Genomic DNA, 27168 nt, shown 5'->3' with positions numbered 1-27168 from the left:
ATCGCTCCGTCCCTCTCCGTTCTACAGCATGGTCTAGTGTCTAGGATACCTATGGCGCTCTCACCGAAGAGGCCCGCGTCCGATTCCCGGTGTCGGAAGTATTTTTTATCTGCTATCATCAAGGGTCCAATTTGAGCACGCTATGTAACTTCAACAGTTTTACCCTGTTGGCCAAATGGCTAAGCGATCGCTCCGTCCTTCTTCCTTTTCCGGCATGGTCTAGTGGCTAGGATACCTGGCTCTCACCCAGGAGGCCCGAGTACGATTCCCGGTGTCGGAAGTATTTTTTATCTGCTATTATCAAGTCTCCAGTTTACGCACGCTATGTACCTTCAATACTTTTACCCTGTTGGCCGAATGGCTAAGTGATCGCTTCGTCCCTCTTCATTCTCCGGCATGGTCTAGTGGCTAGGATACCTGGCTCTCACCCAGGAGGCCCGGGTACGATTCCCGGTGTCGGAAGTTTTTTCTTTTATCTGCTGTCATCAAGTCTCTAATTTGCGCATGGTATGTAACTTCAAAAGTTTTACCCTGTTGGTCAAATGGCTAAGCGATCGCTCCGTCCCTCTCCGTTCTCCGGCGTGGCCTAGACGCTAGAATATCTGACTCTCACCCTGGAGACCCGGCTTTGATTCCCGGTGTCGGAAGTATTTTCTTTTATCTGCTATCATCAAGTCTCCAATTTGCGCATGCTATGTAACTTCGATACGTTTACCCTTTTGGCCGAATCGCTAAGCGATCACTCCGTCCCTCCGCGTTCTCCGGCGTGTATGTATTGAAATTACATACCGTGCGCGAATTGAAGACTTGATGACAGCAGATAAAAGAAAATACCTTAGACACCGGGAATCGAACCCGGGCATCCTAGTGGAGAGCCAGGTATCCTAGCCACTAGACTATGCCGGAGAATGGAGAGGGACGGAGCGATCGCTTAACCATTCGGCCAACAGGGTAATATTGAAGTTACATACCGTACGCGAATTGGAGACTTGATGATAGCAGATAAAAGAAAATACTTCCGACACCGGGAATCGTACCCGGGCCTCCTGGGTGAGAGCCAGGTATCCGAGCCACTAGACCGTGCCGGAGAGGGGCGGAGCGATCGCTTAGTCATTCGGCCAAAAGGTAAAATTATTGAAGTTTTATAGCGTGCGCTAATAGGAGACTTGATGACAGCCGATAAAATAAAATACCTTCGATACGGGGAATTGAACCCAGGCCTCCTGGGTGAGAGCCAGATATCCTAGCTACTAGACGATGCGGTAGAACGGAGAGGGACGGAGCGATCGCTTAGCGATTCGCCCAACAAGGTAAAAGTAATGAAGTTATATAGCGTGCGCGAACTGGAGACTTGAAGATAGCAGATAAAAGAAGTACTTCCGACACTGGGAATCGAACCCGGGCCTCCTGGGTGAGAGCAGGTACCTAGCCACTAGACCATGCCGGAGAACGGAGAGTGATGGAGCGATCGCTTAGCCATTCGGCCAATAGGGTAAAACATTTGAAGTTACATACCATGCGCAAATTAGAGACTTGATTACAGCAGATAAAAGAAAATACTTCCGACACCGGGAATCGAACCCTGGCCTCATGGGTGAGAGCCAGGTATCCTAGCCACTAGACCATACCGGAGAACGAAGAGAGACGGAGCGATCGCTTAGCCATTCGGCCAACAAGGTAAAATTATTGAAGTTACATAGCGTGCGTAAATTGGAGACGATAATAGCAGATTAAAGAAAGTACTTCCGACACCGGGAATCGTACCTGGGCCTCCTGGGTGAGAGCCAGGTATTCAAGCCACTAGACCATGCCGCAGAAAGCAGAGGGACGGAGCGCACGTTTAGCCATTCGGCACACAGGGTAAAAGTATTGAAGTTACATAGCGCACGCAAATCGAAGACTTGATGATAGCAGATAAAAGAAAATACTTCCGACACCGGGAATCGTACCCGGGCTTTCTGGGTGAGAGCCAGGTATCCTAGACACTAGATCATGCCGGAGAACGGAGAGGGACGGAGAGATCACTTAGCCATTCGGCAAACAGGGTAAAACTATTGAAGTTACATACCGCGCGCAAATTGGGGACTTGATGACAGCACATAAAAGAAAATACTTCCGACACTGGGAATCGAACCCAGGCCTCCTGGGTGAGGGCCAGGTATACTAGCCACTAGACCACGCCGAGAAAGGAAAGGGATGGAGCGATCGCTTAGCCATTTGCCCAACAGGGTAAAATTATTAAAGTTGCATAGCGTGCATAAATTGGAGACTTGATAATAGCAGATAAAAGAAAATACTTCCGACCCCGGGAATTGTACCCGGGCCTCCTGGGTGAGAGCCAGGTATCCAAGCCACTAGACCACGCCGGAGAACAGAGAGGGACGGTGCGATCGCTTAGCCATTCGGCCAACAGGGTAAAAGTATTGAAGGTATATTGCGTGCGTAAATTGGAGCCTTGATGATAGCTGATAAAAGAAAATACTTCCGACACCGGAAGTCGCACCCGGGCCTCCTGGGTGCGAGCCAGGTATCCTTGCCACTAGACCATGCCGGTGAACGGAAAAGGACGGAGCGATCGCTTAGCGATTCGGCCAACAAGGTAAAAGTATTGAAGTTACATAGCGTGCGCAAATGCCGGAGAACGGAAAAGGACGGAGCGATCGCTTAGCGATTCGGCCAACAAGGTAAAAGTATTGAAGTTACATAGCGTGCGCAAATTGGAGACTTGATGATAGCAGATAAAAGAAAATACTTCCGACACCGGGAATTGCAACCGGGCCTCCTGGGTGAGAGACAGGTATCCTGAACACTAGACCATGCTGGAGAACGGAGAGGGACGGAGCAATCGCTTAGCCATTCGGCCAACTGAGTAAAACTATTGAAGATACATAGCGTGCGCAAATTGAAGACTTGATGACAGCAGATAAAAGAAAATACCTCCGTACACTGGGAATCGAACCCGGCCCTCCTGAGTGAAAGCAAGGTATCCTAGCCACTAGACCACACCGAGAACCGAAAGGGACGGAGCGATCGCTTAGCCATTCAGCCAACAGGGTAAAACTATTCAAGTTACATAGCGTGCGCAAATTGGAGATTTGAAGACAGCAGATAAAAGAAAACACTTCCGACACCGGGAATCAAACCCGAGCCTCCTGGGTGAAAGCCAGGTATCCTAGCCACTAGACCACGCCGGAGAACGGAGAAGGACGGAGCGATCGCTTAGCGATTCGGCCAACAAGGTAAAAGTATTGAAGTTACATAGCGTGCGCGAATTGGAGACTTGATGATAGTAGATAAAAGAAAATACTTCCGACACCAGGAATCGTACCCGGGCTTCCACGGTGAGAGCCAGGTATCCTAGCCACTAGACCATACAGGAGAATGAAGAGAGACGGAGCGATCGCTTAGCCATTCGGCCAACAGGGTAAAACTATTGAAAATACATACCGTGCGCAAATTGAAGACCTGATGTCAGCAGATAAAAGAAAATACTTCCGACACCGCAAATCGAACCCGGGCCTCCTGGGTGAGAGCCAGGTATCCTAGCCACTAGACCATGCCGCAGAACGGAGAGGGACGGAGCGCACGTTTAGCCATTCGGCACACAGGGTAAAAGTATTGAAGTTACATACCGCGCGCAAATTGGTGACTTGATGACAGCACACAAACAAAAATACTTCCGACACCGGGAATCGAACCCAGGCCTCGTGGGTGAGGGCCAGGTATACTAGCCACAAGACCACGCCGAGAACGGAAAGGAATGGAGCGATCGCTTAGCCATTTGGCCAACAGGGTAAAATTATTGAAGTTACATAGCGTGCGTAAATTGCATAGCGTACGCAAATCGAAGACTTGATGATAGCAGATAAAAGAAAATACTTCCGACACCAGGAATCGTACCCGGGCTTCCTGGGTGAGAGCCAGGTATCCTAGACACTAGACCATGCCGGTGAACGGAGAAGGACGGAGCGATCGCTTAGCCATTCGGCCAACAGGGTAAAACTATTGAAGTTACATACCGTGCGCAAATTGAAGACTTGATGTCAGCAGATAAAAGAAAATACTTCCGACACCAGGAATCGTACCCGGGCTTCCACGGTGAGAGCCAGGTATCCTAGACACTAGACCATACCGGAGAACAGAGAGGGACGGAGCGATCGCTTAGCCATTCGGCCAACAGGGTAAAACTGTTGAAGTTACATACCGCGCGCAAATTGGTGACTTGATGACAGCACACAAACGAAAATACTTCCGACACCGGGAATCGAACCCAGGCCTCGTGGGTGAGGGCCAGGTATACTAGCCACAAGACCACGCCGAGAACGGAAAGGAATGGAGCGATCGCTTAGCCATTTGGCCAACAGGGTAAAATTATTGAAGTTACATAGCGTGCGTAAATTGGAGACTTGATGACAGCAGATAAAAGAAAATACCTTCGACACCGGGAATCGAACCCGGGCCTCCTGGGTGAGAGCCAGGTATCCTAGCCACTAGACCATGCCGAAGAACAGAGAGCGACGGAGCGATCGCTTAGCGATTCGGCCAACAAGGTAAAAGTATTGAAGTTACATAGCGTGCGCAAATTGGAGAATTGATGATTGCGGATAAAAGAAAATACTTCCGACACTGGGAATCGCCACCGGGCCTCCTGAGTGAGAGCCAGGTATCCTAGACACTAGACCATGCCGGAGAACGCAGAGGGACGGAGAGATCACTTAGCCATTCGGCCAACAGGGTAAAACAATTGAAGTTGCATACCATGCACAAATTGGAGACTTCATGACAGCAGATAAAATAAAATACCTTCGACACCGGGAATAGAACCCGGGCCTCCTGGGTGAGAGCCAGGTATCCTAGCCACTAGACCATGCCGAAGAACGAAGAGGGACGGAGAGATTGCCTAGCCATTCGGCCAACAGGGTAAAAGTATTGAAGTTATATTGCGTGCGCAAATTGGAGATTTGAAGACAGCTGATAAAAGAAATTACTTCCGAATCCGGAAATCGCACCCGGGCCTCCTGGGTGCGAGCCAGGTATCCTAGCCTCTAGACCATGCCGGTGAACGGAAAAGGACGGAGCGATCGCTTAGAGATTCGGCCAACAAGGTAAAATTATTGAAGTTACATAGCGTGCGCAAATTGAAGACTTGATGATAGCAGATAAAAGAAAATACTTCCGACACCGGAAATCGCACCCGGGCCTCCTGGGTGCGAGCCAGGTATTCTAGCCACTAGACCATGCCGGAGAACGGAAAAGAACGGAGCGATCGCTTAGCGATTCGGCCAACAAGGTAAAAGTATTGAAGTTACATAGCGTGCGCAAATGGGAGACTTGATAATAGCAGATAAAAGAAAATACTTCCGACACCGGGAATTGCAACCGGGCCTCCTGGGTGAGAGCCAGGAATCCTAGACACTAGACCATGCCGGAGAACTGAGTGGGACGAAGAGATCGCTTAGCCATTCGGCCAACAGGGTAAAACTATTGAAGTTGCATACCGTGCGCAAATTGGAGACTTGATGACAGCAGATAAAATAAAATACTTCCGACACCGGGAATTGCAACCGGGCCTACTGGGTGAGAACCAGTATCCTAGACACTAGACCATGCCGGAGAACGGAGAAGGACGGAGAGATCGCTTAGCCATTCAGCCAACAGGGTAAAACTATTGAAGTTACATACCACGCGCAAATTGGAGACTTGATGACAGCACACAAAAGAAAATACTTCCGACACCGGGAATCGAACCCAGGCATCGTGGGTGAGTTCCAGGTATACTAGCCACAAGACCACGCCGAGAACGGAAAGGAATGGAGCGATCGCTTAGCCATTTGGCCAACAGGGTAAAACTATAGAAGTTACATAGCGTGCGTAAATTGGAGACTTGATGACAGCAGATAAAAGAAAATACTTCCGACACCGGGAATCGCCACCGGGCCTCCTGAGTGAGAGCCAGGTATCCTAGACACTAGACCATGCCGGAGAACGGAGAGGGACGGAAAGATCACTTAGCCGTTCGGCCAACAGGGTAAAACAATTGAAGTTGCATACCATGCACAAATATGAGACTTCATGACAGCAGATAAAACAAAATACCTTCGACACCAGGAATAGAACCCGGGCCTCCTGGGTGAGAGCCAGATATCCTAGCCACTAGACCATGCCGAAGAACGAAGAGGGACGGAGCGATTGCCTAGCCATTCGGCCAACAGGGTAAAACTATTGAAGTTATATTGCGTGCGCAAATTGGAGAGTTGAAGACAGCTGATAAAAGAAATTACTTCTGAGACCGGAAATCGCACCCGGGCCCCCTGGGTGCGAGCCAGGTATCCTAGCCACTAGACCATGCCGGTGAACGGAAAAGGACGGAGCGATCGCTTAGAGATTCGGCCAACAAGGTAAAACTATTGAAGTTACATAGCGTGCGCAAATTGGAGATTTGAAGACAGCTGATAAAAGAAATTACTTCCGAAAACTGGAAATCGCACCCGGGCCTCCTGGGTGAGAGCCAGGTATCCTAGCCACTAGACCATGCCGGTGAACAGAAAAGGACGGAGCGATCGCTTAGAGATTCGGCCAACAAGGTAAAATTATTGAAGTTACATAGCGTGCGCAAATTGGAGACTTGATGATAGCAGATAAAAGAAAATACTTCCGACACCGGAAATCGCACCCGGGCCTCCTGGGTGCGAGCCAGGTATCCTAGCCACTAGACCATGCCGGAGAACGGAAAAGGACGGAGCGATCGCTTAGCGATTCGGCCAACATGGTAAAAGTATTGAAGTTACATAGCGTGCGAAAATGGGAGACTTGATAATAGCAGATAAAAGAAAATACTTCCGACACCGGGAATCGCAACCGGGCCTCCTGGGTGAGAGCCAGGAATCCTAGACACTAGACCATGCCGGAGAACTGAGTGGGACGAAGAGATCGCTTAGCCATTCGGCCAACAGGGTAAAACTATTGAAATTACATACCGTGCGCGAATTGGAGACTTGATGATATCAGATAAAAAAATACTTCAAACACCGCAAATCGAACCCGGGCCTCCTGGGTGAGAGCCAGGTATCCTAGGCACTAGACCATGCCGCAGAACGAAGAGGGACGGAGCGCACGTTTAGCCATTTGGCACACAGGGTAAAAGTATTGAAGGTACATAGCGCACGCAAATCGAAGACTTGATGATAGCAGATAAAAGAAAATACTTCCGACACCGGGAATCGTACCCGGGCTTCAAGGGTGAGAGCCAGGTATTCTAGACACTAGACCATGCCGGAGAACGGAGAGGGACGGAGTGATCGCTTACCCATTCGGCCAACAGAGTAAAACTATTGAACTTACATACCGCGCGCAAATTGGAGACTTGATGACAGCACATAAAAGAAAATACTTCCGACACTTGGAATCGAACCCAGGCCTCCTGGGTGAGGGCCAGGTATACTAGCCACTAGACCACGCCGAGAACGGAAAGGGATGGAGCGATCGCTTAGCCATTTGCCCTATAGGGTAAAATTATTAAAGTTACATAGCGTGCGTAAATTGGAGACTTGATAATAGCAGATAAAAGAAAATACTTCCGACCCCAGGAATCGTACCCGGGCCTCCTGGATGAGAGCCAGGTATCCAAGCAACTAGACCATGCCGGAGAACAGAGAGGGACGGAGTGATCGCTTAGCCATTCGGCTAACTGAGTAAAACTATTGAAGATACATAGCGTGCGCAAATTGGAGACTTGATGACAGCAGATAAACGAAAATACTTCCGTCACCGGGAATCGAACCCGGGCCTCCTGGGTGAGAGCCAGGTATCCTAGCCACTAGACCATGCCGAAGAACGGGGAGGGACGGAGCGATTGCTTAGCCATTCGCCCAACAGGGTAAAAGTATTGAAGGTATATTGCGTGCGCAAATTTGAGCCTTGATGATAGCTGATAAAAGAAAATACTTCCGACACCGGAAGTCGCTCCCGGGCCTCTTGGGTGAGAGCCAGGAATCCTAGACACTGGACCATGCCAGAGAACTTAGTGGGAAGGAGAGATCGCTTAGCCATTCGGCCAACAGGGTAAAACTATTGAAGTTGCATACCTTGCGCAAATTGGAGACTTGATGACAGCAAATAAAATAAAATCGTTCCGACACCGGGAATCGCAACCGGGCCTACTGGGTGAGAACTAGTATCCTAGACACTAGACCATGCCGGAGAATGGAGAGGGACGGAGACATCGCTTAGCCATTCGGCCAACAGGGTAAAACTATTGAAGTTACATACCGTACGCGAATTGGAGACTTGATGATAGTAGATAAAAAAAATACTTCCGACACCGGGAATCGTACCCGGGCCTCCTGGGTGAGAGCCAGGTATCCGAGCCACTAGACCGTGCCGGAGAGGGGCGGAGCGATTGCTTAGTCATTCGGCCAAAAGGTAAATTTATTGAAGTTATATAGCGTGCGCTAATTGGAGAATTGATGACAGCCGATAAAATAAAATACCTTCGACACGGGGAATCGAACCCAGGCCTCCTGGGTGAGAGCCAGATATCCTAGCTACTAGACCATGCGGTAGAACGGAGAGGGACGGAGCGATCGCTTAGCGATTCGCCCAACAAGGTAAAAGTAATGAAGTTATATAGCGTGCGCAAACTGGAGACTTGAAGATAGCAGATAAAAGAAGTACTTCCGACACTGGGAATTGAACCCGGGCCTCCTGGGTGAGAGCAGGTACCTACCCACTAGACCATGCCGGAGAATGGAGAGTGACGGAGCGATCGCTTAGCCATTCGGCCAATAGGGTAAAACATTTGAAGTTACATACCATGCGCAAATTAGAGACTTGATGACAGCAGATAAAAGAAAATACTTCCGACACCGGGAATCGAACCCGGGCCTCCTGGGTGAGAGCCAGGTATCCTAGCCACTAGACCATACCGGAGAACGAAGAGAGACGGAGCGATCGCTTAGCCATTCGGCGAACAGGGTAAAATTATTGAAGTTACATAGCGTGCGTAAATTGGAGACAATAATAGCAGATTAAAGAAAGTACTTCCGACACCGGGAGTCGTACCCGGGCCTCCTGGGTGAGAGCCAGGTATTCAAGCCACTAGACCATGCCGGAGAACGGAGAGGGCCGGAGCGATCGCTTAGCCATTCGGCCAACAGAGTAAAACAATTGAAAATACATACCGTGCGCAAATTTAAGACTTGATGTCAGCAGATAAAAGAAAAAACTTCCGACACCGCAAATCGAACCCGGGCCTCCTGGGTGAGAGCCAGGTATCCTCGCCACTAGACCATGCCGCAGAACGCAGAGGGACGGAGCGCACGTTTAGCCATTCGGCACACAGGGTAAAAGTATTGAAGTTACAAAGCGCACGCAAATCGAAGACTTGATGATAGCAGATAAAAGAAAATACTTCCGACACCGGGAATCGTACCCGGGCTTCCTGGGTGAGAGCCAGGTATCCTAGACACTAGACCATGTCGGAGAACGGAGAGGGACGGAGAGATCGCTTAGCCATTCGGCCAACAGGGTAAAACTATTCAAGTTACATACCGCGCGCAAATTGGGGACTTGATGACAGCACATAAAAGAAAATACTTCCGACACTGGGAATCGAACCCAGGCCTCCTGGGTGAGGGCCAGGTATACTAGCCACTAGACCACGCCGAGAACGGAAAGGGATGGAGCGATCGCTTAGCCATTTGCCCAATAGGGTAAAATTATTAAAGTTGCATAGCGTGCGTAAATTGGAGACTTGATAATAGCAGATAAAAGAAAATACTTCCGACCCCGGGAATCGTACCCGGGCCTCCTGGGTGAGAGCCAGGTATCCAAGCCAGTAGACCACGCCGGAGAACAGAGAGGGACGGTGCGATCGCTTAGCCATTCGGCCAACTGAGTAAAACTATTGAAGATACATGGCGTGTGCAAATTGGAGACTTGATGACAGCAGATAAAAGAAAATACTTCCGTCACCGGGAATCGAACCCGAGCTACCTGGGTGAGAGCCAGGTATCCTAGCCACTAGACCATGCCGAAGAACGGGGAGGGACGGAGCGATTGCTTAGCCATTCGGCCAACAGGGTAAAAATATTGAAGGTATATTGCGTGCGCAAATTGGAGCCTTGATGATAGCTGTTAAAAGAAAATACTTCCGACACCGGAAGTCGCACCCGGGCCTCCTGGGTGCGAGCCAGGTATCCTTGCCACTAGACCATGCCGGAGAACGGAAAAAGGCGGAGCGATCGCTTAGCGATTCGGCCAACAAGGTAAAAGTATTGAAGTTACATAGCGTGCGCAAATGCCGGAGAACGGAAAAGGACGGAGCGATCGCTTAGCGATTCGGCCAACAAGGTAAAAGTATTGAAGTTACATAGCGTGCGGAAATTGGAGACTTGATGATAGCAGATAAAAGAAAATACTTCTGACACCGGGAATTGCAACCGGGCCTCCTGGGTGAGAGACAGGTATCCTGAACACTAGACCATGCTGGAGAACGGAGAGGGACGGAGCGATCGCTTAGCGATTCGCCCAACAAGGTAAAAGTAATGAAGTTATATAGCGTGCGCGAACTGGAGACTTGAAGATAGCAGATAAAAGAAGTACTTCCGACACTGGGAATCGAACCCGGGCCTCCTGGGTGAGAGCAGGTACCTAGCCACTAGACCATGCCGGAGAACGGAGAGTGACGGAGCGAGCGCTTAGCCATTCGGCCAATAGGGTAAAACATTTGAAGTTACATACCATGCGCAAATTAGAGACTTGATGACAGCAGATAAAAGAAAATACTTCCGACACCGGGAATCGAACCCGGGCCTGCTGGGTGAGAGCCAGGTATCCTAGCCACTAGACCATACCGGAGAACGAAGAGAGACGGAGCGATCGCTTAGCCATTCGGCGAACAGGGTAAAATTATTGAAGTTACATAGCGTGCGTAAATTGGAGACGATAATAGCAGATTAAAGAAAGTACTTCCGACACCGGGAGTCGTACCCGGGCCTCCTGGGTGAGAGCCAGGTATTCAAGCCACTAGACCATGCCAGAGAACGCAGAGGGACGGAGCGATCGCTTAGCCATTCGGCCAACAGAGTAAAACAATTGAAAATACATACCGTGCGCAAATTGAAGAATTGATGTCAGCAGATAAAAGAAAAAACTTCCGACACCGCAAATCGAACCCGGGCCTCCTGGGTGAGAGCCAGGTATCCTAGCCACTAGACCATGCCGCAGAACGCAGAGGGACGGAGCGCACGTTTAGCCATTCGGCCAACAGGGTAAAACAATTGAAGTTACCTACCATGCGCAAATTAGAGAATTGATGACAGCATATAAAAGAAAATACTTCCGATACAGGGAATCGAACCCGGGCCTCCTGGGTGAGAGCCAGGTATCCTAGCCACTAGACCATACCGGAGAACAGAGAGGGACGGAGTGATCGCTTAGCCATTCGGCTAACTGAGTAAAACTATTGAAGATACATAGCGTGCGCAAATTGGAGACTTGATGACAGCAGATAAACGAAAATACTTCCGTCACCGGGAATCGAACCCGGGCCTCCTGGGTGAGAGCCAGGTATCCTAGCCACTAGACCATGCCGAAGAACGGGGAGGGACGGAGCGATTGCTTAGCCATTCGCCCAACAGGGTAAAAGTATTGAAGGTATATTGCGTGCGCAAATTTGAGCCTTGATGATAGCTGATAAAAGAAAATACTTCCGACACCGGAAGTCGCTCCCGGGCCTCTTGGGTGAGAGCCAGGAATCCTAGACACTGGACCATGCCAGAGAACTTAGTGGGAAGGAGAGATCGCTTAGCCATTCGGCCAACAGGGTAAAACTATTGAAGTTGCATACCTTGCGCAAATTGGAGACTTGATGACAGCAAATAAAATAAAATCGTTCCGACACCGGGAATCGCAACCGGGCCTACTGGGTGAGAACTAGTATCCTAGACACTAGACCATGCCGGAGAATGGAGAGGGACGGAGACATCGCTTAGCCATTCGGCCAACAGGGTAAAACTATTGAAGTTACATACCGTACGCGAATTGGAGACTTGATGATAGTAGATAAAAAAAATACTTCCGACACCGGGAATCGTACCCGGGCCTCCTGGGTGAGAGCCAGGTATCCGAGCCACTAGACCGTGCCGGAGAGGGGCGGAGCGATTGCTTAGTCATTCGGCCAAAAGGTAAATTTATTGAAGTTACATAGCGTGCGCAAATTGGAGAATTGATGATTGCGGATAAAAGAAAATACTTCCGACACTGGGAATCGCCACCGGGCCTCCTGAGTGAGAGCCAGGTATCCTAGACACTAGACCATGCCGGAGAACGCAGAGGGACGGAGAGATCACTTAGCCATTCGGCCAACAGGGTAAAACAATTGAAGTTGCATACCATGCACAAATTGGAGACTTCATGACAGCAGATAAAATAAAATACCTTCGACACCGGGAATAGAACCCGGGCCTCCTGGGTGAGAGCCAGGTATCCTAGCCACTAGACCATGCCGAAGAACGAAGAGGGACGGAGAGATTGCCTAGCCATTCGGCCAACAGGGTAAAAGTATTGAAGTTATATTGCGTGCGCAAATTGGAGATTTGAAGACAGCTGATAAAAGAAATTACTTCCGAATCCGGAAATCGCACCCGGGCCTCCTGGGTGCGAGCCAAGTATCCTAGCCTCTAGACCATGCCGGTGAACGGAAAAGGACGGAGCGATCGCTTAGAGATTCGGCCAACAAGGTAAAATTATTGAAGTTACATAGCGTGCGCAAATTGAAGACTTGATGATAGCAGATAAAAGAAAATACTTCCGACACCGGAAATCGCACCCGGGCCTCCTGGGTGCGAGCCAGGTATTCTAGCCACTAGACCATGCCGGAGAACGGAAAAGAACGGAGCGATCGCTTAGCGATTCGGCCAACAAGGTAAAAGTATTGAAGTTACATAGCGTGCGCAAATGGGAGACTTGATAATAGCAGATAAAAGAAAATACTTCCGACACCGGGAATTGCAACCGGGCCTCCTGGGTGAGAGCCAGGAATCCTAGACACTAGACCATGCCGGAGAACTGAGTGGGACGGAGAGATCGCTTAGCCATTCGGCCAACAGGGTAAAACTATTGAAGTTGCATACCGTGCGCAAATTGGAGACTTGATGACAGCAGATAAAATAAAATACTTCCGACACCGGGAATTGCAACCGGGCCTACTGGGTGAGAACCAGTATCCTAGACACTAGACCATGCCGGAGAACGGAGAAGGACGGAGAGATCGCTTAGCCATTCAGCCAACAGGGTAAAACTATTGAAGTTACATACCACGCGCAAATTGGAGACTTGATGACAGCACACAAAAGAAAATACTTCCGACACCGGGAATCGAACCCAGGCATCGTGGGTGAGTTCCAGGTATACTAGCCACAAGACCACGCCGAGAACGGAAAGGAATGGAGCGATCGCTTAGCCATTTGGCCAACAGGGTAAAACTATAGAAGTTACATAGCGTGCGTAAATTGGAGACTTGATGACAGCAGATAAAAGAAAATACTTCCGACACCGGGAATCGCCACCGGGCCTCCTGAGTGAGAGCCAGGTATCCTAGACACTAGACCATGCCGGAGAACGGAGAGGGACGGAAAGATCACTTAGCCGTTCGGCCAACAGGGTAAAACAATTGAAGTTGCATACCATGCACAAATATGAGACTTCATGACAGCAGATAAAACAAAATACCTTCGACACCAGGAATAGAACCCGGGCCTCCTGGGTGAGAGCCAGATATCCTAGCCACTAGACCATGCCGAAGAACGAAGAGGGACGGAGCGATTGCCTAGCCATTCGGCCAACAGGGTAAAACTATTGAAGTTATATTGCGTGCGCAAATTGGAGAGTTGAAGACAGCTGATAAAAGAAATTACTTCTGAGACCGGAAATCGCACCCGGGCCCCCTGGGTGCGAGCCAGGTATCCTAGCCACTAGACCATGCCGGTGAACGGAAAAGGACGGAGCGATCGCTTAGAGATTCGGCCAACAAGGTAAAACTATTGAAGTTACATAGCGTGCGCAAATTGGAGATTTGAAGACAGCTGATAAAAGAAATTACTTCCGAAAACTGGAAATCGCACCCGGGCCTCCTGGGTGAGAGCCAGGTATCCTAGCCACTAGACCATGCCGGTGAACAGAAAAGGACGGAGCGATCGCTTAGAGATTCGGCCAACAAGGTAAAATTATTGAAGTTACATAGCGTGCGCAAATTGGAGACTTGATGATAGCAGATAAAAGAAAATACTTCCGACACCGGAAATCGCACCCGGGCCTCCTGGGTGCGAGCCAGGTATCCTAGCCACTAGACCATGCCGGAGAACGGAAAAGGACGGAGCGATCGCTTAGCGATTCGGCCAACATGGTAAAAGTATTGAAGTTACATAGCGTGCGAAAATGGGAGACTTGATAATAGCAGATAAAAGAAAATACTTCCGACACCGGGAATCGCAACCGGGCCTCCTGGGTGAGAGCCAGGAATCCTAGACACTAGACCATGCCGGAGAACTGAGTGGGACGGAGAGATCGCTTAGCCATTCGGCCAACAGGGTAAAACTATTGAAATTACATACCGTGCGCGAATTGGAGACTTGATGATAGCAGATAAAAGAAAATACTTCCGACACCGGGAATCGTACCCGGGCCTCCTGGGTGAGAGCCAGGTATCCGAGCCACTAGACCGCGCCGGAGAGGGGCGGAGCGATCGCTTAGTCATTCGGCCAAAAGGTAAATTTATTGAAGTTATATAGCGTGCGCTAATTGGAGACTTGATGACAGCAGATAAAATAAAATACCTTCGACACGGGGAATCGAAGCCAGGCGTCCTGGATGAGAGCCAGATATCCTAGCTACTAGACCATGCCGTAGAACGGAGAGGGACGGAGCTATCGCTTAGCGATTCGCCCAACAAGGTAAAAGTAATGAAGTTATATAGCGTGCGCAAACTGGAGACTTGAAGATAGCAGATAAAAGAAGTACTTCCGACACTGGGAATCGAACCCGGGCCTCCTGGGTGAGAGCAGGTACCTAGCCACTAGACCATGCCGGAGAACGGAGAGTGACGGAGCGATCGCTTAGCCTTTCGGCCAATAAGGTAAAACTATTGAAGTTAGATACCATGCGCAAATTAGAGACTTGATGACAGCAGATAAAAGAAAATACTTCCGACACCGGGAATCGCAACCGGGCCTCCTGGGTGAGAGCCAGGAATCCTAGACACTAGACCATGCCGGAGAACTGAGTGGGACGAAGAGATCGCTTAGCCATTCGGCCAACAGGGTAAAACTATTGAAATTACATACCGTGCGCGAATTGGAGACTTGATGATATCAGATAAAAAAATACTTCAAACACCGCAAATCGAACCCGGGCCTCCTGGGTGAGAGCCAGGTATCCTAGGCACTAGACCATGCCGCAGAACGAAGAGGGACGGAGCGCACGTTTAGCCATTTGGCACACAGGGTAAAAGTATTGAAGGTACATAGCGCACGCAAATCGAAGACTTGATGATAGCAGATAAAAGAAAATACTTCCGACACCGGGAATCGTACCCGGGCTTCAAGGGTGAGAGCCAGGTATTCTAGACACTAGACCATGCCGGAGAACGGAGAGGGACGGAGTGATCGCTTACCCATTCGGCCAACAGAGTAAAACTATTGAACTTACATACCGCGCGCAAATTGGAGACTTGATGACAGCACATAAAAGAAAATACTTCCGACACTTGGAATCGAACCCAGGCCTCCTGGGTGAGGGCCAGGTATACTAGCCACTAGACCACGCCGAGAACGGAAAGGGATGGAGCGATCGCTTAGCCATTTGCCCTATAGGGTAAAATTATTAAAGTTACATAGCGTGCGTAAATTGGAGACTTGATAATAGCAGATAAAAGAAAATACTTCCGACCCCAGGAATCGTACCCGGGCCTCCTGGATGAGAGCCAGGTATCCAAGCAACTAGACCATGCCGGAGAACAGAGAGGGACGGAGTGATCGCTTAGCCATTCGGCTAACTGAGTAAAACTATTGAAGATACATAGCGTGCGCAAATTGGAGACTTGATGACAGCAGATAAACGAAAATACTTCCGTCACCGGGAATCGAACCCGGGCCTCCTGGGTGAGAGCCAGGTATCCTAGCCACTAGACCATGCCGAAGAACGGGGAGGGACGGAGCGATTGCTTAGCCATTCGCCCAACAGGGTAAAAGTATTGAAGGTATATTGCGTGCGCAAATTTGAGCCTTGATGATAGCTGATAAAAGAAAATACTTCCGACACCGGAAGTCGCTCCCGGGCCTCTTGGGTGAGAGCCAGGAATCCTAGACACTGGACCATGCCAGAGAACTTAGTGGGAAGGAGAGATCGCTTAGCCATTCGGCCAACAGGGTAAAACTATTGAAGTTGCATACCTTGCGCAAATTGGAGACTTGATGACAGCAAATAAAATAAAATCGTTCCGACACCGGGAATCGCAACCGGGCCTACTGGGTGAGAACTAGTATCCTAGACACTAGACCATGCCGGAGAATGGAGAGGGACGGAGACATCGCTTAGCCATTCGGCCAACAGGGTAAAACTATTGAAGTTACATACCGTACGCGAATTGGAGACTTGATGATAGTAGATAAAAAAAAATACTTCCGACACCGGGAATCGTACCCGGGCCTCCTGGGTGAGAGCCAGGTATCCGAGCCACTAGACCGTGCCGGAGAGGGGCGGAGCGATTGCTTAGTCATTCGGCCAAAAGGTAAATTTATTGAAGTTATATAGCGTGCGCTAATTGGAGAATTGATGACAGCCGATAAAATAAAATACCTTCGACACGGGGAATCGAACCCAGGCCTCCTGGGTGAGAGCCAGATATCCTAGCTACTAGACCATGCGGTAGAACGGAGAGGGACGGAGCGATCGCTTAGCGATTCGCCCAACAAGGTAAAAGTAATGAAGTTATATAGCGTGCGCAAACTGGAGACTTGAAGATAGCAGATAAAAGAAGTACTTCCGACACTGGGAATTGAACCCGGGCCTCCTGGGTGAGAGCAGGTACCTACCCACTAGACCATGCCGGAGAATGGAGAGTGACGGAGCGATCGCTTAGCCATTCGGCCAATAGGGTAAAACATTTGAAGTTACATACCATGCGCAAATTAGAGACTTGATGACAGCAGATAAAAGAAAATACTTCCGACACCGGGAATCGAACCCGGGCCTCCTGGGTGAGAGCCAGGTATCCTAGCCACTAGACCATACCGGAGAACGAAGAGAGACGGAGCGATCGCTTAGCCATTCGGCGAACAGGGTAAAATTATTGAAGTTACATAGCGTGCGTAAATTGGAGACAATAATAGCAGATTAAAGAAAGTACTTCCGACACCGGGAGTCGTACCCGGGCCTCCTGGGTGAGAGCCAGGTATTCAAGCCACTAGACCATGCCGGAGAACGGAGAGGGCCGGAGCGATCGCTTAGCCATTCGGCCAACAGAGTAAAACAATTGAAAATACATACCGTGCGCAAATTTAAGACTTGATGTCAGCAGATAAAAGAAAAAACTTCCGACACCGCAAATCGAACCCGGGCCTCCTGGGTGAGAGCCAGGTATCCTCGCCACTAGACCATGCCGCAGAACGCAGAGGGACGGAGCGCACGTTTAGCCATTCGGCACACAGGGTAAAAGTATTGAAGTTACAAAGCGCACGCAAATCGAAGACTTGATGATAGCAGATAAAAGAAAATACTTCCGACACCGGGAATCGTACCCGGGCTTCCTGGGTGAGAGCCAGGTATCCTAGACACTAGACCATGTCGGAGAACGGAGAGGGACGGAGAGATCGCTTAGCCATTCGGCCAACAGGGTAAAACTATTCAAGTTACATACCGCGCGCAAATTGGGGACTTGATGACAGCACATAAAAGAAAATACTTCCGACACTGGGAATCGAACCCAGGCCTCCTGGGTGAGGGCCAGGTATACTAGCCACTAGACCACGCCGAGAACGGAAAGGGATGGAGCGATCGCTTAGCCATTTGCCCAATAGGGTAAAATTATTAAAGTTGCATAGCGTGCGTAAATTGGAGACTTGATAATAGCAGATAAAAGAAAATACTTCCGACCCCGGGAATCGTACCCGGGCCTCCTGGGTGAGAGCCAGGTATCCAAGCCAGTAGACCACGCCGGAGAACAGAGAGGGACGGTGCGATCGCTTAGCCATTCGGCCAACTGAGTAAAACTATTGAAGATACATGGCGTGTGCAAATTGGAGACTTGATGACAGCAGATAAAAGAAAATACTTCCGTCACCGGGAATCGAACCCGAGCTACCTGGGTGAGAGCCAGGTATCCTAGCCACTAGACCATGCCGAAGAACGGGGAGGGACGGAGCGATTGCTTAGCCATTCGGCCAACAGGGTAAAAATATTGAAGGTATATTGCGTGCGCAAATTGGAGCCTTGATGATAGCTGTTAAAAGAAAATACTTCCGACACCGGAAGTCGCACCCGGGCCTCCTGGGTGCGAGCCAGGTATCCTTGCCACTAGACCATGCCGGAGAACGGAAAAAGGCGGAGCGATCGCTTAGCGATTCGGCCAACAAGGTAAAAGTATTGAAGTTACATAGCGTGCGCAAATGCCGGAGAACGGAAAAGGACGGAGCGATCGCTTAGCGATTCGGCCAACAAGGTAAAAGTATTGAAGTTACATAGCGTGCGGAAATTGGAGACTTGATGATAGCAGATAAAAGAAAATACTTCTGACACCGGGAATTGCAACCGGGCCTCCTGGGTGAGAGACAGGTATCCTGAACACTAGACCATGCTGGAGAACGGAGAGGGACGGAGCGATCGCTTAGCGATTCGCCCATCAAGGTAAAAGTAATGAAGTTATATAGCGTGCGCGAACTGGAGACTTGAAGATAGCAGATAAAAGAAGTACTTCCGACACTGGGAATCGAACCCGGGCCTCCTGGGTGAGAGCAGGTACCTAGCCACTAGACCATGCCGGAGAACGGAGAGTGACGGAGCGAGCGCTTAGCCATTCGGCCAATAGGGTAAAACATTTGAAGTTACATACCATGCGCAAATTAGAGACTTGATGACAGCAGATAAAAGAAAATACTTCCGACACCGGGAATCGAACCCGGGCCTGCTGGGTGAGAGCCAGGTATCCTAGCCACTAGACCATACCGGAGAACGAAGAGAGACGGAGCGATCGCTTAGCCATTCGGCGAACAGGGTAAAATTATTGAAGTTACATAGCGTGCGTAAATTGGAGACGATAATAGCAGATTAAAGAAAGTACTTCCGACACCGGGAGTCGTACCCGGGCCTCCTGGGTGAGAGCCAGGTATTCAAGCCACTAGACCATGCCAGAGAACGCAGAGGGACGGAGCGATCGCTTAGCCATTCGGCCAACAGAGTAAAACAATTGAAAATACATACCGTGCGCAAATTGAAGAATTGATGTCAGCAGATAAAAGAAAAAACTTCCGACACCGCAAATCGAACCCGGGCCTCCTGGGTGAGAGCCAGGTATCCTAGCCACTAGACCATGCCGCAGAACGCAGAGGGACGGAGCGCACGTTTAGCCATTCGGCCAACAGGGTAAAACAATTGAAGTTACCTACCATGCGCAAATTAGAGAATTGATGACAGCATATAAAAGAAAATACTTCCGATACAGGGAATCGAACCCGGGCCTCCTGGGTGAGAGCCAGGTATCCTAGCCACTAGACCATACCGGAGAACGAAGAAAGACGGAGCGATCGCTTAGCCATTCGGCCAACAGGGTAAAATCATTGAAGTTACATAGCGTGCGTAAATTGGAGACGATAATAGCAGATTAAAGAAAGTACTTCCGACACCGGGAATCGTACCCGGGCCTCCTGGGTGAGAGCCAGGTATTTAAGCCACTAGTCCATGCCGGAGAACGGAGAGGGACGGAGCGATCGCTTAGCCATTCGGCCAACGGAGTAAAACTATTGAAAATACATACCGTGCGCAAATTGAAGACTTGATGTCAGCAGATAAAAGAAAATACTTCCGACACCGCAAATCGAACCCGGGCCTCCTAGGTGAGAGCCAGGTATCCTAGCCACTAGACCATGCCGCAGAACGGAGAGGGACGGAGCGCACGTTTAGCCATTCGGCACACAGGGTAAAAGTATTGAAGGTACATAGCGCTCGCAAATCGAAGACTTGATGATAGCAGATAAAAGAAAATACTTCCGACACTTGGAATCGAACCCAGGCCTCCTGGGTGAGGGCCAGGTATACTAGCCACTAGACCACGCCGAGAACGGAAAGGGATGGAGCGATCGCTTAGCCATTTGCCCTATAGGGTAAAATTATTAAAGTTACATAGCGTGCGTAAATCGGAGACTTGATAATAGCAGATAAAAGAAAATACTTCCGACCCCGGGAATCGTACCCGGGCCTCCTGGATGAGAGCCAGGTATCCAAGCAACTAGACCATGCCGGAAAACAGAGAGGGACGGAGCGATCGCTTAGCCATTCGGCCAACTGAGTAAAACTATTGAAGATACATAGCGTGCGCAAATCGGAGACTTGATGACAGCAGATAAAAGAAAATACTTCCGTCACCGGGAATCGAACCCGGGCCTCCTTTGTGAGAGCCAGGTATCCTAGCCTCTAGACCATGCCGAAGAACGGGGAGGGACGGAGCGATTGCTTAGCCATTCACCCAACAGGGTAAAAGTATTGAAGGTATATTGCGTGCGCAAATTGGAGCCTTGATGATAGCTGATAAAAGAAAATACTTCCGACACCGGAAGTCGCTCCCGGGCCTCTTGGGTGAGAGCCAGGAATCCTAGACACTGGACCATGCCAGAGAACTGAGTGGGAAGGAGAGATCGCTTAGCCATTCGGCCAACAGGGTAAAACTATTGAAGTTGCATACCTTGCGCAAATTGGAGACTTGATGACAGCAAATAAAATAAAATCGTTCCGACACCGGGAATCGCAACCGGGCCTACTGGGTGAGAACTAGTATCCTAGACACTAGACCATGCCGGAGAACGGAGAGGGACGGAGACATCGCTTAGCCATTCGGCCAACAGGGTAAAACTATTGAAGTTACATACCGTACGCGAATTGGAGACTTGATGATAGTAGATAAAAAAAAAATACTTCCGACACCGGGAATTGTACCCGGGCCTCCTGGGTGAGAGCCAGGTATCCGAGCCACTAGACCGCGCCGGAGAGGGGCGGAGCGATCGCTTAGTCATTCGGCCAAAAGGTAAATTTATTGAAGTTATATAGCGTGCGCTAATTGGAGACTTGATGACAGCCGATAAAATACCTTCGACACGGGGAATCGAACCCAGGCCTCCTGGGTGGGAGCCAGATATCCTAGCTACTAGACCATGCGGTAGAACGGAGAGGGACGGAGCGATCTCTTAGCGATTCGCCCAACAAGGTAAAAGTAATGAAGTTGTATAGCGTGCGCGAACTGGAGACTTGAAGATAGCAGATAAAAGAAGTACTTCCGACACTGGGAATCGAACCCGGGCCTCCTGGGTGAGAGCAGGTACCTAGCCACTAGACCATGCCGGAGAACGGAGAGTGACGGAGCGATCGCTTAGCCATTCGGCCAATAGGGTAAAACATTTGAAGTTACATACCATGCGCAAATTAGAGACTTGATGACAGCAGATTAAAGAAAGTACTTCCGACACCGGGAGTCGTACCCGGGCCTCCTGGGTGAGAGCCAGGTATTCGAGCCACTAGACCATGCCGGAGAACGCAGAGGGACGGAGCGATCGCTTAGCCATTCGGCCAACAGAGTAAAACAATTGAAAATACATACCGTGCGCAAATTGAAGAATTGATGTCAGCAGATAAAAGAAAAAACTTCCGACACCGCAAATCGAACCTGGGCCTCCTGGGTGAGAGCCAGGTATCCTAGCCACTAGACCATGCCGCAGAACGCAGAGGGACGGAGCGCACGTTTAGCCATTCGGCACACAGGGTAAAAGTATTGAAGTTACATAGCGCACGCAAATCGAAGACTTGATGATAGCAGATAAAAGAAAATACTTCCGACACCGGGAATCGTACCCGGGCTTCCTGGGTGAGAGCCAGGTATCCTAGACACTAGACCATGTCGGAGAACGGAGAGGGATTGAGAGATCGCTTAGCCATTCGGCCAACAGGGTAAAACTATTGAAGTTACATACCGCGCGCAAATTGGGGACTTGATGACAGCACATAAAAGAAAATACTTCCGACACTGGGAATCGAACCCAGGCCTCCTGGGTGAGGGCCAGGTATACTAGCCACTAGACCACGCCGAGAACAGAAAGGGGTGGAGCGATAGCTTAGCCATTTGCCCAATAGGGTAAAATTATTAAAGTTGCGTAGCGTGCGTAAATTGGAGACTTGATAATAGCAGATAAAAGAAAATACTTCCGACCCCGGGAATCGTACCCGGGCCTCCTGGGTGAGAGCCAGGTATCCAAGCCACTAGACCACGCCAGGGAACAGAGAGGGACGGTGCGATCGCTTAGCCATTCGGCCAACTGAGTAAAACTATTGAAGATACATGGCGTGTGCAAATTGGAGACTTGATGACAGCAGATAAAAGAAAATACTTCCGTCACCGGGAATCGAACCCGAGCTACCTGGGTGAGAGCCAGGTATCCTAGCCACTAGACCATGCCGAAGAACGGGGAGGGACGGAGCGATTGCTTAGCCATTCGGCCAACAGGGTAAAAATATCGAAGGTATATTGCGTGCGCAAATTGGAGCCTTGATGATAGCTGTTAAAAGAAAATACTTCCGACACCGGAAGTCGCACCCGGGCCTCCTGGGTGCGAGCCAGGTATCCTTGCCACTAGACCATGCCGGAGAACGGAAAAAGGCGGAGCGATCGCTTAGCGATTCGGCCAACAAGGTAAAAGTATTGAAGTTACATAGCGTGCGCAAATGCCGGAGAACGGAAAAGGACGGAGCGATCGCTTAGCGATTCGGCCAACAAGGTAAAAGTATTGAAGTTACATAGCGTGCGGAAATTGGAGACTTGATGATAGCAGATAAAAGAAAATACTTCCGACACCGGGAATTGCAACCGGGCCTCCTGGGTGAGAGACAGGTATCCTGAACACTAGACCATGCTGGAGAACGGAGAGGGACGGAGCGATCGCTTAGCCATTCGGCCAACTGAGTAAAACTATTGAAGATACATAGCGTGCGCAAATTGAAGACTTGATGACAGCAGATAAAAGAAAATACCTCCGTACACTGGGAATCGAACCCGGGCCTCCTGAGTGAAAGCCAGGTATCCTAGCCACTACACCACACCGAGAACCGAAAGGGACGGAGCGATCGCTTAGCCATTCAGCCAACAGGGTAAAACTATTCAAGTTACATAGCGTGCGCAAATTGGAGATTTGAAGACAGCAGATAAAAGAAAATACTTCCGACACCGGGAATCGAACCCGGGCCTCCTGGGTGAAAGCCAGGTATCCTAGCCACTAGACCATGCCGGAGAACGGAGAAGGACGGAGCGATCGCTTAGCGATTCGGCCAACAAGGTAAAAGTATTGAAGTTACATAGCGTGCGCGAATTGGAGACTTGATGATAGCAGATAAAAGAAAATACTTCCGACGCCGGGAATTGCAACTGGGCCTCCTGGGTGAGAGCCAGGTATCCTAGCCACTAGACCGTGCCGCAGAACGGAGAGGGACGGAGCGCACATTTAGCCATTCGGCACACAGGGTAAAAGTATTGAAGTTACATAGCGCACGCAAATCGAAGACTTAATATTAGCAGATAAAAGAAAATACTTCCGTACACTGGGATTCGAACGCGGGCCTCCTGGGTGAAAGCCAGGTATCCTAGCCACTAGACCACACCGAGAACAGAAAGGGACGGAGCGATCGCTTAGCCATTCAGCCAACAGGGTAAAACTATTCAAGTTACATAGCGTGCGCAAATTGGAGATTTGAAGACAGCAGATAAAAGAAAATACTTCCGACACCGGGAATCAAGCCCGGGCCTCCTGGGTGAGAGCCAGGTATCCTAGTCACTAGACCATGCCGCAGAACGGAGAGGGACAGAGCGCACGTTTAGCCATTCGGCCAACAGGGTAAAACAATTGAAGTTACCTACCATGCGCAAATTAGAGAATTGATGACAGCATATAAAAGAAAATACTTCCGACACCGGGAATCGAACCCGGGCCTCCTGGGTGAGAGCCAGGTATCCTAGCAACTAGACCATACAGGAGAACGAAGAGAGACGGAGCGATCGCTTAGCCATTCGGCCAACAGGGTAAAATCATTGAAGTTACATAGCGTGCGTAAATTGGAGACGATAATAGCAGATTAAAGAAAGTACTTCCGACACCGGGAATCGTACCCGGGCCTCCTGGGTGAGAGCCAGGTATTTAAGCCACTAGTCCATGCCGGAGAACGGAGAGGGACGGAGCGATCGCTTAGCCATTCGGCCAACGGAGTAAAACTATTGAAAATACATACCGTGCGCAAATTGAAGACTTGATGTCAGCAGATAAAAGAAAATACTTCCGACACCGCAAATCGAACCCGGGCCTCCTAGGTGAGAGCCAGGTATCCTAGCCACTAGACCATGCCGCAGAACGGAGAGGGACGGAGCGCACGTTTAGCCATTCGGCACACAGGGTAAAAGTATTGAAGGTACATAGCGCTCGCAAATCGAAGACTTGATGATAGCAGATAAAAGAAAATACTTCCGACACCGGGAATCGTACCCGGGCTTCCTGGGTGAGAGCCAGGTATCCTAGACACTAGACCATGCCGGAGAACGGAGAGGGACGGAGCGATCGCTTAGCCATTCGGCCAACAGGGTAAAACTATTGAAGTTACATACCGCGCGCAAATTGAAGACTTGATGACAGAACATAAAAGAAAATACTTCTGACACTGGGAATCGAACCCAGGCCTCCTGGGAGAGGGCCAGGTATACTAGCCACTAGACCACGCCGAGAACGGAAAGGGATGGAGCGATCGCTTAGCCATTTGCCCAACAGGGTAAAATTATTGAAGTTGCATAGCGTGCGTTAATTGGAGACTTGATGATAGCTGATAAAAGAAAATACTTCCGACACCGGAAGTCGCACCCGGGCCTCCTGGGTGCGAGTCAGGTATCCTAGCCACTAGGCCATGCCAGAGAACGGAAAAGGACGGAGCGATCGCTTAGCGATTCGGCCAACAAGGTAAAAGTATTGAAGTTACATAGCGTGCGCAAATTGGAGACTTGGTGATAGCAGATAAAAGAAAATACTTTCGACACCGGGAATTGCAACCGGGCCTCCTGGGTGAGAGACAGGTATCCTGAACACTAGACCATGCTGGAGAACGGAGAGGGACGGAGCGATCGCTTAGCCATTCGGCCAACTGAGTAAAACTATTGAAGAGACATAGCGTGCGCAAATTGAAGACTTGATGACAGCAGTTAAAAAAATACTTCCGTACACTGGGAATCGAACCCGGGCCTCCTGAGTGAAAGCCAGGTATCCAAGCCACTAGACCATGCCGAAGAACGGGGAGGGATGGAGCGATTGCTTAGCCATTCGGCCAACAGCGTAAAAGTATTGAAGGTATATTGCGTGCGCAATCGGAGCCTTGATGATAGCTGATAAAAGAAAATACTTCCGACACCAGAAATCGCACCCGGGCCTTCTGGGTGCGAGCCAGGTATCCTAGCCACTAGACCATGCCGGAGAACGGAAAAGGACGGAGCGATCGCTTAGCCATTCGGCCAACTGAGTAAAACTATTGAAGATACATAGCGTGCGCAAATAGACAGTTTATGACAGCAGATAAAAGAAAATACTTACGTCACTGGGAATCGAACCCCGGCCTCCTGGGTGAGAGCCAGGTATCCTAGCCACTAGACCATGCCGAAGAACGGGGAGGGACGGAGCGGTCGCTTAGTCATTCGGCCAACAGGGTAAAATTATTGAAGTTACATACCACGCGCAAATTGGAGACTTGATGACAGCAGATAAAAGAACATACTTCCGACTCCGCGAATCGAACCTGGGCCTCCTGGGTGAAAGCCAGGTATCCTAGCCACTAGACCACACCGAGAACGGAAAGGGACGGAGCGATCGCTTAGCCATTCAGCCAACAGGGTAAAACTATTCAAGTTACATAGCGTGCGCAAATTGAAGACTTGATGACAGCAGATAAAAGAATATACTTCCGACACCGCAAATCGAACCCGGGCCTCCTGAGGGACAGTCAGGTATCCTAGCCACTAGACCATGCCGCAGAACGGAGAGGGACGGAGCGCACGTTTAGCCTTTCGGCCAACAGGGTTAAAGTATTGAAGTTACATAGCGCACGCAAATCAAAGACTTGATGAAAGCAGATAAAAGAAAATACTTCCGACACCGAGAATCGAACCCAGGCCTCCTGGGTGAGGGCCAGGTATACTAGCCACTAGACCACGCCGAGAACGGAAAGGAATGGAGCGATCGCTTAGCCATTTGGCCAACAGGGTAAAATTATTGAAGTTACATAGCGTGCGTAAATTGGAGACTTGATAATAGCAGATAAAAGAAAATACTTCCGACCTTAGGAATCGTACCCGGGACTCTTGGGTGAGAGCCAGGTATCCAAGCCACTAGACCATGCCAGAGAACAGAGAGGGACGGAGCGATCGCTTAGCCATTCGGCAGAGTAAAACAATTGAAGATACATAGCGTGCGCAAATTGAAGAATTGATGACAGCAGATCAAAGAACATACTTCCGACTCCGCGAATTGAACCCGGGCCTCCTGGGTTATAGCCAGGTATCCTAGCCACTAGACCACACCGAAAACGGAAAGGGACGGAGCGATCGCTTAGCCATTCAGCCAACAGGGTAAAACTATTCAAGTTACATAGCGTGCGCAAATTGGAGATTTGAAGACAGCAGACAAAAGAAAATACTTCTGACACCAGGAATCGAACCCGGGCCTCCTGGGTGAAAGCCAGGTATTCTAGCCACTAGACCATGCCGGAGAACGGAGAAGGACGGAGCGATCGCTTAGCGATTCGGCCAACAAGGTAAAAGTATTGAAGTTACATAGCGTGCGCGAATTGGAGACTTGATGATAGCAGATAAAAGAAAATACTTCCGACACCGGG

At 49.7% G+C, this 27168-nt stretch overlaps 27 non-coding genes across 27 annotated transcripts; 2 read left to right on the top strand and 25 right to left on the bottom strand.

Moving 5' to 3' along the window:
* The first annotated feature begins 208 nt into the window (after nucleotides 1–208).
* On the top strand, nucleotides 209–280 carry TRNAE-CUC (transfer RNA glutamic acid (anticodon CUC)). The gene has a single exon. It is a non-coding gene; the product is annotated as a tRNA-Glu (tRNA).
* A 110-nt stretch (nucleotides 281–390) lies between these two features.
* Nucleotides 391–462, top strand: TRNAE-CUC (transfer RNA glutamic acid (anticodon CUC)). Its single transcript has one exon. It is a non-coding gene; the product is annotated as a tRNA-Glu (tRNA).
* A 1098-nt stretch (nucleotides 463–1560) lies between these two features.
* Nucleotides 1561–1632, bottom strand: TRNAE-CUC (transfer RNA glutamic acid (anticodon CUC)). The gene has a single exon. It is a non-coding gene; the product is annotated as a tRNA-Glu (tRNA).
* Nucleotides 1633–2297: 665 nt separating this feature from the next.
* Nucleotides 2298–2369, bottom strand: TRNAE-CUC (transfer RNA glutamic acid (anticodon CUC)). The gene has a single exon. It is a non-coding gene; the product is annotated as a tRNA-Glu (tRNA).
* Nucleotides 2370–3122: 753 nt separating this feature from the next.
* Nucleotides 3123–3194, bottom strand: TRNAE-UUC (transfer RNA glutamic acid (anticodon UUC)). Its single transcript has one exon. It is a non-coding gene; the product is annotated as a tRNA-Glu (tRNA).
* Nucleotides 3195–4433: 1239 nt separating this feature from the next.
* On the bottom strand, nucleotides 4434–4505 carry TRNAE-CUC (transfer RNA glutamic acid (anticodon CUC)). Its single transcript has one exon. It is a non-coding gene; the product is annotated as a tRNA-Glu (tRNA).
* A 298-nt stretch (nucleotides 4506–4803) lies between these two features.
* TRNAE-CUC (transfer RNA glutamic acid (anticodon CUC)) lies at nucleotides 4804–4875 on the bottom strand. Its single transcript has one exon. It is a non-coding gene; the product is annotated as a tRNA-Glu (tRNA).
* Nucleotides 4876–6096: 1221 nt separating this feature from the next.
* On the bottom strand, nucleotides 6097–6168 carry TRNAE-CUC (transfer RNA glutamic acid (anticodon CUC)). The gene has a single exon. It is a non-coding gene; the product is annotated as a tRNA-Glu (tRNA).
* A 484-nt stretch (nucleotides 6169–6652) lies between these two features.
* Nucleotides 6653–6724, bottom strand: TRNAA-CGC (transfer RNA alanine (anticodon CGC)). Its single transcript has one exon. It is a non-coding gene; the product is annotated as a tRNA-Ala (tRNA).
* A 1035-nt stretch (nucleotides 6725–7759) lies between these two features.
* Nucleotides 7760–7831, bottom strand: TRNAE-CUC (transfer RNA glutamic acid (anticodon CUC)). The gene has a single exon. It is a non-coding gene; the product is annotated as a tRNA-Glu (tRNA).
* Nucleotides 7832–8856: 1025 nt separating this feature from the next.
* Nucleotides 8857–8928, bottom strand: TRNAE-CUC (transfer RNA glutamic acid (anticodon CUC)). The gene has a single exon. It is a non-coding gene; the product is annotated as a tRNA-Glu (tRNA).
* A 1220-nt stretch (nucleotides 8929–10148) lies between these two features.
* Nucleotides 10149–10220, bottom strand: TRNAA-CGC (transfer RNA alanine (anticodon CGC)). The gene has a single exon. It is a non-coding gene; the product is annotated as a tRNA-Ala (tRNA).
* A 565-nt stretch (nucleotides 10221–10785) lies between these two features.
* TRNAE-CUC (transfer RNA glutamic acid (anticodon CUC)) lies at nucleotides 10786–10857 on the bottom strand. Its single transcript has one exon. It is a non-coding gene; the product is annotated as a tRNA-Glu (tRNA).
* Nucleotides 10858–11338: 481 nt separating this feature from the next.
* TRNAE-CUC (transfer RNA glutamic acid (anticodon CUC)) lies at nucleotides 11339–11410 on the bottom strand. The gene has a single exon. It is a non-coding gene; the product is annotated as a tRNA-Glu (tRNA).
* Nucleotides 11411–11523: 113 nt separating this feature from the next.
* Nucleotides 11524–11595, bottom strand: TRNAE-CUC (transfer RNA glutamic acid (anticodon CUC)). The gene has a single exon. It is a non-coding gene; the product is annotated as a tRNA-Glu (tRNA).
* An 843-nt stretch (nucleotides 11596–12438) lies between these two features.
* On the bottom strand, nucleotides 12439–12510 carry TRNAE-CUC (transfer RNA glutamic acid (anticodon CUC)). Its single transcript has one exon. It is a non-coding gene; the product is annotated as a tRNA-Glu (tRNA).
* Nucleotides 12511–13731: 1221 nt separating this feature from the next.
* On the bottom strand, nucleotides 13732–13803 carry TRNAE-CUC (transfer RNA glutamic acid (anticodon CUC)). Its single transcript has one exon. It is a non-coding gene; the product is annotated as a tRNA-Glu (tRNA).
* A 484-nt stretch (nucleotides 13804–14287) lies between these two features.
* TRNAA-CGC (transfer RNA alanine (anticodon CGC)) lies at nucleotides 14288–14359 on the bottom strand. Its single transcript has one exon. It is a non-coding gene; the product is annotated as a tRNA-Ala (tRNA).
* A 1764-nt stretch (nucleotides 14360–16123) lies between these two features.
* On the bottom strand, nucleotides 16124–16195 carry TRNAE-CUC (transfer RNA glutamic acid (anticodon CUC)). Its single transcript has one exon. It is a non-coding gene; the product is annotated as a tRNA-Glu (tRNA).
* Nucleotides 16196–17221: 1026 nt separating this feature from the next.
* On the bottom strand, nucleotides 17222–17293 carry TRNAE-CUC (transfer RNA glutamic acid (anticodon CUC)). The gene has a single exon. It is a non-coding gene; the product is annotated as a tRNA-Glu (tRNA).
* A 1220-nt stretch (nucleotides 17294–18513) lies between these two features.
* Nucleotides 18514–18585, bottom strand: TRNAA-CGC (transfer RNA alanine (anticodon CGC)). Its single transcript has one exon. It is a non-coding gene; the product is annotated as a tRNA-Ala (tRNA).
* Nucleotides 18586–19150: 565 nt separating this feature from the next.
* Nucleotides 19151–19222, bottom strand: TRNAE-CUC (transfer RNA glutamic acid (anticodon CUC)). The gene has a single exon. It is a non-coding gene; the product is annotated as a tRNA-Glu (tRNA).
* Nucleotides 19223–19703: 481 nt separating this feature from the next.
* Nucleotides 19704–19775, bottom strand: TRNAE-CUC (transfer RNA glutamic acid (anticodon CUC)). The gene has a single exon. It is a non-coding gene; the product is annotated as a tRNA-Glu (tRNA).
* Nucleotides 19776–22828: 3053 nt separating this feature from the next.
* Nucleotides 22829–22900, bottom strand: TRNAA-CGC (transfer RNA alanine (anticodon CGC)). Its single transcript has one exon. It is a non-coding gene; the product is annotated as a tRNA-Ala (tRNA).
* Nucleotides 22901–23468: 568 nt separating this feature from the next.
* Nucleotides 23469–23540, bottom strand: TRNAE-UUC (transfer RNA glutamic acid (anticodon UUC)). Its single transcript has one exon. It is a non-coding gene; the product is annotated as a tRNA-Glu (tRNA).
* Nucleotides 23541–24208: 668 nt separating this feature from the next.
* TRNAE-CUC (transfer RNA glutamic acid (anticodon CUC)) lies at nucleotides 24209–24280 on the bottom strand. The gene has a single exon. It is a non-coding gene; the product is annotated as a tRNA-Glu (tRNA).
* A 2690-nt stretch (nucleotides 24281–26970) lies between these two features.
* On the bottom strand, nucleotides 26971–27042 carry TRNAE-UUC (transfer RNA glutamic acid (anticodon UUC)). Its single transcript has one exon. It is a non-coding gene; the product is annotated as a tRNA-Glu (tRNA).
* Nucleotides 27043–27168: the final 126 nt, after the last annotated feature.

The sequence above is a fragment of the Rhipicephalus microplus genome, chromosome 3, assembly GCF_043290135.1.
Source record: "Rhipicephalus microplus isolate Deutch F79 chromosome 3, USDA_Rmic, whole genome shotgun sequence".
Taxonomy (NCBI): Eukaryota; Metazoa; Arthropoda; class Arachnida; order Ixodida; family Ixodidae; genus Rhipicephalus; species Rhipicephalus microplus.
Note: the sequence above shows the minus strand (reverse complement) of the source record. Positions and strands in the feature narration are given on the sequence as shown.